Here is an 8,870-nt window from a genome sequence, read left to right as displayed (position 1 = left end):
AATTTGTAGTGATGTCCTTTGGTCATACGAATGCCCCTGCTGCGTTCATGAGCTTGATGAACGGGATTTTTAAGCCATATTTGGACCTCTTCGTGATCGTATTTATTGATGATATATTGGTATACTCAAAGAGCAAGAAGGAACATGAAGAGCATTTGAGAATGGTATTGGAAATGTTGAGGGAGAAAAAGTTTTATGCCAAGTTCTCTAAGTGTGAGTTTTGGCTAGATGCGGTGTCCTTCTTGGGGCACGTGGTTTCTAAGGATGGAGTGATGGTGGATCCTTCTAAAATTGAGACAGTGAAGAATTGGGTAAGACCCACTAATGTGTCAGAAATAAGGAGCTTTGTTGGGTTAGCTAGCTACTACCGCCGATTCATCAAGGGATTCTCTTCTATCGCTTCCCAATTGACGAACTTGACTAAGCAGAATGTCCCATTTGTATGGTCGGATGAATGTGAGGAAAGCTTTCAGAAGCTCAAGACTTTGTTGACTACCGCACCTATCCTTACCTTGCCAGTAGAGGGTAAGAACTTCATTGTTTATTGTGATGCATCCTATTCTGGTTTGGGTGCAGTACTAATGCAAGAGAAGAGTGTGATTGCTTATGCTTCAAGACAATTAAAAGTGCATGAACGTAACTATCCCACTCATGATTTGGAATTGGCCGCGGTAGTGTTTGCATTAAAACAATGGAGACACTATTTATATGGGGTTAAGTGTGAAATCTATACGGATCATCGCAGCCTTCAGTATGTCTTTACTCAGAAAGATTTGAACTTAAGACAGAGGAGATGGATGGAGTTACTAAAGGACTACGATATCACTATCTTGTACCATCCGGGGAAGGCGAATGTTGTAGCAGATGCTTTAAGTAGGAAGGCAGGAAGCATGGGAAGTCTAGCTCACTTGCAAGCTTCTAGACGCCCCTTGGCTAGAGAGGTTCAAACTCTAGCTAATGACTTGATGAGATTAGAAGTAAATGAGAGGGGAGGATTGTTGGCTAGTGTGGAGTCAAGATCTTCTTTTCTTGACAAGATTAAGGGAAGACAGTCTGATGATGAGAAACTGCGCAGAATTCAAGATAAGGTATTGCGAGGAGGGGCTAGGGAGGCACAAATGGATGAGGAAGGTGTTTTGAGGATCAAGGGAAGGGTATGTGTACCCCGAGTTGATGATTTGATCAACACTATTCTGATAGAGGCTCATAGTTCGAGGTATTCTATACATCCGGGTGCAACCAAGATGTATCGTGACCTAAAACAACACTTTTGGTGGAGTAGAATGAAGCGTGACATTGTGGATTTTATTGCCAAATGTCCAAACTGCCAACAAGTAAAGTATGAACACCAAAGGCCCGGAGGAACACTTCAGAGAATGCCCATTCCGGAATGGAAGTGGGAAAGAATTGCAATGGATTTTATGCTTGGTCTTCTAAAGACAATGGGTAAGTATGACTCCATTTGGGTGATTGTTGATAGGTTAACTAAATCTGCTCATTTCATTCCGGTCAAGGTGACTTACAATGCAGAAAAGTTAGCCAAACTTTACATCTCGGAAGTGGTGCGATTGCATGGGGTTCCACTATCCATCATATCAGATAGAGGTACGCAGTTTACTTCTATGTTTTGGAAAACATTGCATGCGGAATTGGGTACTAGATTGAACCTTAGTACTGCGTTCCATCCTCAGACCGATGGTCAGCCTGAAAGGATGATTCAAGTGTTGGAGGATATGCTTCGTGCATGTGTGATAGAGTTTGGTGGCCATTGGGATAGCTTCCTACCCTTAGCGGAGTTTTCATACAATAATAGCTATCACTCAAGCATTGATATGGCTCCATTTGAAGCATTGTATGGTAGGAGATGTAGGTCTCCCATTGGTTGGTTTGATGCGTTCGAGGTCAGACCTTGGGGTACTGATCTCTTGAGGGATTCGATGGAAAAAGTGAAGTCTATTCAAGAAAAGCTTCTAGCGGCGCAAAGTAGACAAAAAGAATATGCAGATCGAAAGGTTAGAGACTTAGAGTTCATGGAGGGTGAACAAGTCTTGTTGAAAGTTTCACCCATGAAAGGGGTGATGTGGTTTGGAAAAAGGGGTAAACTAAGTCCAAGGTACATTGGACCATTTGAAGTACTTAAGCGAGTAGGGGAGGTGACTTATGAGTTAGCCTTGCCTCCAGGGCTGTCCGGAGTACACCCGGTATTCCATGTGTCGATGTTGAAAAGATACCATGGGGATGGAAACTACATTATCCGTTGGGATTCAGTTTTGCTTGATGAGAACTTATCTTATGAGGAGGAGCCTGTTGCTATTTTAGATAGAGAAGTTCGCAAGTTGAGGTCAAGAGAGATTGCATCCATCAAGGTGCAATGGAAGAATCGACCGGTTGAAGAAGCCACTTGGGAGAAGGAGGCGGATATGCGAGAAAGATACCCACATCTGTTTAAAGATTCAGGTACTCCTTTTCGCCCTTGTTTTCCTTCTTTTGATCGTTCGGGGACGAACGATGGGTAAATTGGTATCTAATGTAACGACCCGTTTAGTCGTTTTGAGCAGCAGACTTTATTTCTGGAAAAACTGGCAGAAGCGACGGACCCCACGACGGACCGTCATGGGCACGACGGACCGTCGCAGGGTCTCGTTTCAAAACACTTAGAAAATCTGAAATTGGATACTAAAAATCGACTCTCTGAACTTTGTGACGGAATGGCAGGACGGACCGTCACAGGTGTGATGGACCGTCACAGACCCTTGGTGGAAATTTGGGTCTCTGAACTCTGCGACGACCTGCAGGACGGACCGTCGCAGGCACGATGGCCCGTCACAGGTTGCGCAAATCCCAGGCAGAATCGGATTTCCTTACACGTTTTAAGGGACGTTTGGGACTATTCTTTCCTTAATTATAGATTTCGTGGGTTTATATTAATAACTCAAATTCTTGGGGGTTAAAAGAGGTAACCCTAAGTTAATTAGTGGGGTATTATTGCCATATTTTATTCTTAATTATATGTTAATTTGGGGTAAAAGAAAGAGGATTTTGAATAAGAAAAGAGAAAAGAGAAGCGAGAGATAGATTGATCGATTGAGAGAGAAAGAGTCGAACGAGGAAGAAGAATATCAAAGCTTGGGAGATTGCTTGTTGATTCCAATTCTTCGGTGGAGGTAGGTTATGGTTTTCATGCTTTCATAGTAAACTCTTAATAGAGAATGATATGTATTGGTAGTATTGTAAACCCTACTATATGCTTAATTGTATGTTTGCGTGAATATGATTATGTGATTGTGATAAGATAAGCATGATGAAAATATTGAATCCCAAATCTTGAAAGGAAACTTTAATATACATTATTAATGATGATGCCTTGGTATAGAAGAAGGCTTGATGAATTAAAGTAATGAGATTGATGATGCCTTGGTATAGAGAAGGCCTGATGATTTACAGAATGATATTAGGGGATCGGGTGTCACGAACCGACACATAGATATAGGGGATCGGGTGTCACGAACCGACACGTAGAATTAGGGGATCGGGTGTCACGAACCGACACGTAGAATTAGGGGATCGGGTGTCACGAACCGACACGTAAAATTAGGGGATCGGGTGTCACGAACCGATACGTAGAATTAGGGGATCGGGTGTCACGAACCGACACGTAGAATTAGGGGATCGGAGTGTCACGAACCGACACCAGAGAATTAAAGATAATGAATCTTGAAAGATGTTAATATACTCAATCTAACAAACATAATTCCCAAATGAGTATGGTGTTGAGGCTTGAGCCCTCATGGATGAACTTGATGGTACTTATTGATGATTATAATACTTGTTGTGGCTACATGTTGAGTTTTATAGTTGATTTACGATAATATTGATATATACTGTTCCCTATTTTGAGTTGGCCGATGATATCTACTCAGTACCCGTGTTTTGTACTGACCCCTACTTTTATGTTTTCTTCTTGTTTATTTGTGGAGTACAGCAAACGTGCCATCGTCTTCAACTCAACAGTAATTCAAGCCAGTCTTACTACATCGGAAATTCAGGGTGAGCTAATGCTTCTAGCTTGGACTGGATCTTCTTCTTCAAGTCTTGATGCCTTGAACTTCCGGCATGGACTAGCTTCTTATGTATTTTTAGCTTTTAGAATACTCTTAGTTTAGTCATTTGATTGTAGATGTTCTTGTGATGATGACTTCCAGATTTTGGGGATGATAATAATAGTTTTGAATTGTTTTTATTAATGAGTTTAAGTCTTCCGCATTACTTTCTGTTGATATACGTTGAAATGTTAAGGGTTAGATTGGTTGGTTCGCTCACATAGGAGGGTAAGTGTGGGTGCCAGTCGCGGCTCGGATTTGGGTCGTGACAAACTTGGTATCAGAGCATTAGGTTCGTTGGTCTCATCACACAAGAACAGGTCTAGTAGAGTCTTAAGGAACGGTAGGGGGACGCCTTTACTTTTCCTTGAGAGGCTATAAGACTTTAGGAAAAAAATTTCACTCTTTCATTCTTTCTTTCGTGCTACTACTTGAGTCCAATTGGTATCTAGGCGATACGAATTGGTATCTGACCATCTTCACTCCCTTTCGCAGATGGTTAGAACTAGAGCAACGACTACGCCAACACCAACACCAGCACCGGCGGGACAGGGTGCGTCTGAGCCAGCCACTGGGGCTGTAGCTCGAGAAAGAGCAGCGGCAAGAGGCCGTGGTAGAGGTCGTGGGAGGACGTCCTCTAGGGGAAGAGGACGAGCACCTAGCCCATCTGATACTAGGGCGGTGACTCCTCCACCGACTGAGGAAGTGATAAGAGAGGGGGAGTATGGGGTGAATGAACAAGTGCAAAATGAGGAAATGCCACCCCAACCTACCCTAGAGTTGATCAATCAGGTTCTGGCTTATCTTAGCGGGTTATCTGATCAAGGTCAGGCACCTCCAGTGTTTTTTGCGCCAACACCTCCGGTTTCAGAAGTACAACATGCGGCTACTATGGCTCCCCGCATGGATGTTCCATTGGAAATAGGCACGTTTCCACGTCTGACTACTGGGCCTATAATGACAAATGATCAGCATGAACTTTTCAGTAAGTTCTTGAAATTGAAATCTCCAGTATTAAAGGGTGCGGAATCTGAGGATGCTTATAATTTTCTGGTTGACTGTCACGAGCTACTGCACAAGATGGGTATAGTAGAACGGTTTGGTGTGGAGTTTGTGACTTATCAGTTTCAAGGGAACGCCAAAATGTGGTGGCGGTCACATATCGAGTGTCAACCAATAGAGGCACCACCTATGACTTGGGCCTCATTCTCTAGTTTGTTTATGGAGAAGTATATCCCCCGAACTTTGAGGGATAGGAAAAGGGATGAGTTCTTGAGCCTAGAGCAAGGTAGGATGTCGGTTAATGCTTATGAGGCTAAGTTTCGTGCACTATCCAGATATGCCACTCAACTCTGTTTCAGTCCTCAAGAGCGGATTCGCTGGTTTGTGAAGGGGTTGAGGTCAGAATTGCGGATCTCGGCCTTACAGATAGCGGCAACGGCAAAATCCTTCCAAGAGGTGGTAGACTTTGTGATAGAAGTGGAAGGAGTGAAGCCAGACGACTTCACCACAACATCGACATCAAAAAGGCTTCGAAAGGGAGGTGAGTTTAATGGTTCTTACACTAGAGGACAGGGTTCGGGAAGTTACTCAGTCCGACCAATTCAGTCTTCACTACAGACTGTAGTTGGGGGACCACCTCAGACCGGTCAGCACTTCTCCAAGGGGCATATGATCGACTCCAAAGAATGTTATGGATGTGGGGAGATTGGACATATTAGGAGAAATTGTCCCAGACCAAGTTACAGACCCCCAATAACTAGAGGTAGAGGTGGTCATGGTAGAGGCCGTTTTTCTGGAGGGCGTGGTGGTCGAGGTAATAGTGGTCACCAAAACGGCATAGGTAATGGACAAACTGGGGCCACTACATCACAACATGGTAGGGGCAACGGACAGACGAACGATACGGCCCATTGTTACGCTTTCCCTGGGCGGTCAAAAGCAGAGGCATCTGATGCTGTCATCATCACAGGTAATCTTCTGGTTTGTGATTGCATGGCTTCTGTATTGTTTGATCCTGGATCCACGTTTTCTTATGTATCTTCCTCATTTGCTAATGGTCTACATTTACATTGTGAATTACTTGATATGCCTATTCGTGTCTCTACTCCGGTGGGTGAGTCTGTGGTAGTTGAAAAGGTATGTAGGTCTTGTTTGGTAAACTTTGTGGGGAGCAACACTTATGTAGATTTGGTTATCTTAGAAATGGATGATTTTGACGTGATTCTGGGTATGACTTGGCTTTCTCCGCAATTTGCAATCTTGGATTGTAATGCTAAAACGGTGACGTTAGCCAAGCCTGGGACAGACCCGTTAGTGTGGGAGGGTGACTACACTTCCAATCCGGTCCACATCGTCTCCTTTCTTCGTTCTAAGAAAATGATTAGTAAAGGGTGTTTAGCTTTCTTGGCACATCTCAAGGATGACACTACCCAAGTACCTTCGATTGAGTCGGTTCCAGTAGTTCGTGAGTTTCTGGATGTGTTCCCTGCAGATCTTCCTGGTATGCCACCGGATAGGGATATTGACTTCTGTATTGATCTTGAACCCGGTACTCGCCCCATTTCTATACCCTCTTATAGAATGGCTCCCGCGGAGTTAAGAGAGTTAAAAGCACAACTTCAAGAGTTATTGAACAAAGGCTTCATTAGACCAAGTGCATCTCCTTGGGGTGCTCCGGTTTTGTTTGTAAATAAGAAGGATGGGAGTTTTCGAATGTGTATAGACTACAGACAACTAAACAAGGTAACCATAAAGAACAAGTATCCTCTTCCCCGCATTGATGATTTGTTCGATCAGTTACAAGGTGCTTGTGTCTTCTCTAAGATTGACTTGAGATCCGGTTATCATCAATTGAAAATACGGGCAACGGATGTGCCAAAGACTGCTTTTCGAACGAGGTATGGGCATTACGAATTTGTAGTGATGTCCTTTGATCTTACGAATGCCCCTGCTGCGTTCATGAGCTTGATGAACGGGATTTTTAAGCCATATTTGGACCTCTTCGTGATTGTATTTATTGATGATATATTGGTATACTCAAAGAGCAAGAAGGAACATGAAGAGCATTTGAGAATGGTATTGGAAATGTTGAGGGAGAAAAAGTTTTATGCCAAGTTCTCTAAGTGTGAGTTTTGGCTAGATGCGGTGTCCTTGTTGGGGCACGTGGTTTCTAAGGATGGAGTGATGGTGGATCCTTCTAAAATTGAGACAGTGAAGAATTGGGTAAGACCCACTAATGTGTCAGAAATAAGGAGCTTTGTTGGGTTAGCTAGCTACTACCGCCGATTCATCAAGGGATTCTCTTCTATCGCTTCCCAATTGACGAACTTGACTAAGCAGAATGTCCCATTTGTATGGTCGGATGAATGTGAGGAAAGCTTTCAGAAGCTCAAGACTTTGTTGACTACCGCACCTATCCTTACCTTGCCAGTAGAGGGTAAGAACTTCATTGTTTATTGTGATGCATCCTATTCTGGTTTGGGTGCAGTACTAATGCAAGAGAAGAGTGTGATTGCTTATGCTTCAAGACAATTAAAAGTGCATGAACGTAACTATCCCACTCATGATTTAGAATTGGCCGCGGTAGTGTTTGCATTAAAACAATGGAGACACTATTTATATGGGGTTAAGTGTGAAATCTATACGGATCATCGCAGCCTTCAGTATGTCTTTACTCAGAAAGATTTGAACTTAAGACAGAGGAGATGGATGGAGTTACTAAAGGACTACGATATCACTATCTTGTACCATCCGGGGAAGGCGAATGTTGTAGCAGATGCTTTAAGTAGGAAGTCAGGAAGCATGGGAAGTCTAGCTCACTTGCAAGCTTCTAGACGCCCCTTGGCTAGAGAGGTTCAAACTCTAGCTAATGACTTGATGAGATTAGAAGTAAATGAGAGGGGAGGATTGTTGGCTAGTGTGGAGTCAAGATCTTCTTTTCTTGACAAGATTAAGGGAAGACAGTCTGATGATGAGAAACTGCGCAGAATTCAAGATAAGGTATTGCGAGGAGGGGCTAGGGAGGCACAAATGGATGAGGAAGGTGTTTTGAGGATCAAGGGAAGGGTATGTGTACCCCGAGTTGATGATTTGATCAACACTATTCTGATAGAGGCTCATAGTTCGAGGTATTCTATACATCCGGGTGCAACCAAGATGTATCGTGACCTAAAACAACACTTTTGGTGGAGTAGAATGAAGCGTGACATTGTGGATTTTATTGCCAAATGTCCAAACTGCCAACAAGTAAAGTATGAACACCAAAGGCCCGGAGGAACACTTCAGAGAATGCCCATTCCGGAATGGAAGTGGGAAAGAATTGCAATGGATTTTATGCTTGGTCTTCTAAAGACAATGGGTAAGTATGACTCCATTTGGGTGATTGTTGATAGGTTAACTAAATCTGCTCATTTCATTCCGGTCAAGGTGACTTACAATGCAGAAAAGTTAGCCAAACTTTACATCTCGGAAGTGGTGCGATTGCATGGGGTTCCACTATCCATCATATCAGATAGAGGTACGCAGTTTACTTCTATGTTTTGGAAAACATTGCATGCGGAATTGGGTACTAGATTGAACCTTAGTACTGCGTTCCATCCTCAGACCGATGGTCAGCCTGAAAGGATGATTCAAGTGTTGGAGGATATGCTTCGTGCATGTGTGATAGAGTTTGGTGGCCATTGGGATAGCTTCCTACCCTTAGCGGAGTTTTCATACAATAATAGCTATCACTCAAGCATTGATATGGCTCCATTTGAAGCATTGTAT

Source organism: Solanum lycopersicum, chromosome 8 (genome assembly GCF_036512215.1).
Source record: "Solanum lycopersicum chromosome 8, SLM_r2.1".
Classification (NCBI taxonomy): domain Eukaryota; kingdom Viridiplantae; phylum Streptophyta; class Magnoliopsida; order Solanales; family Solanaceae; genus Solanum; species Solanum lycopersicum.
Note: the sequence above shows the minus strand (reverse complement) of the source record.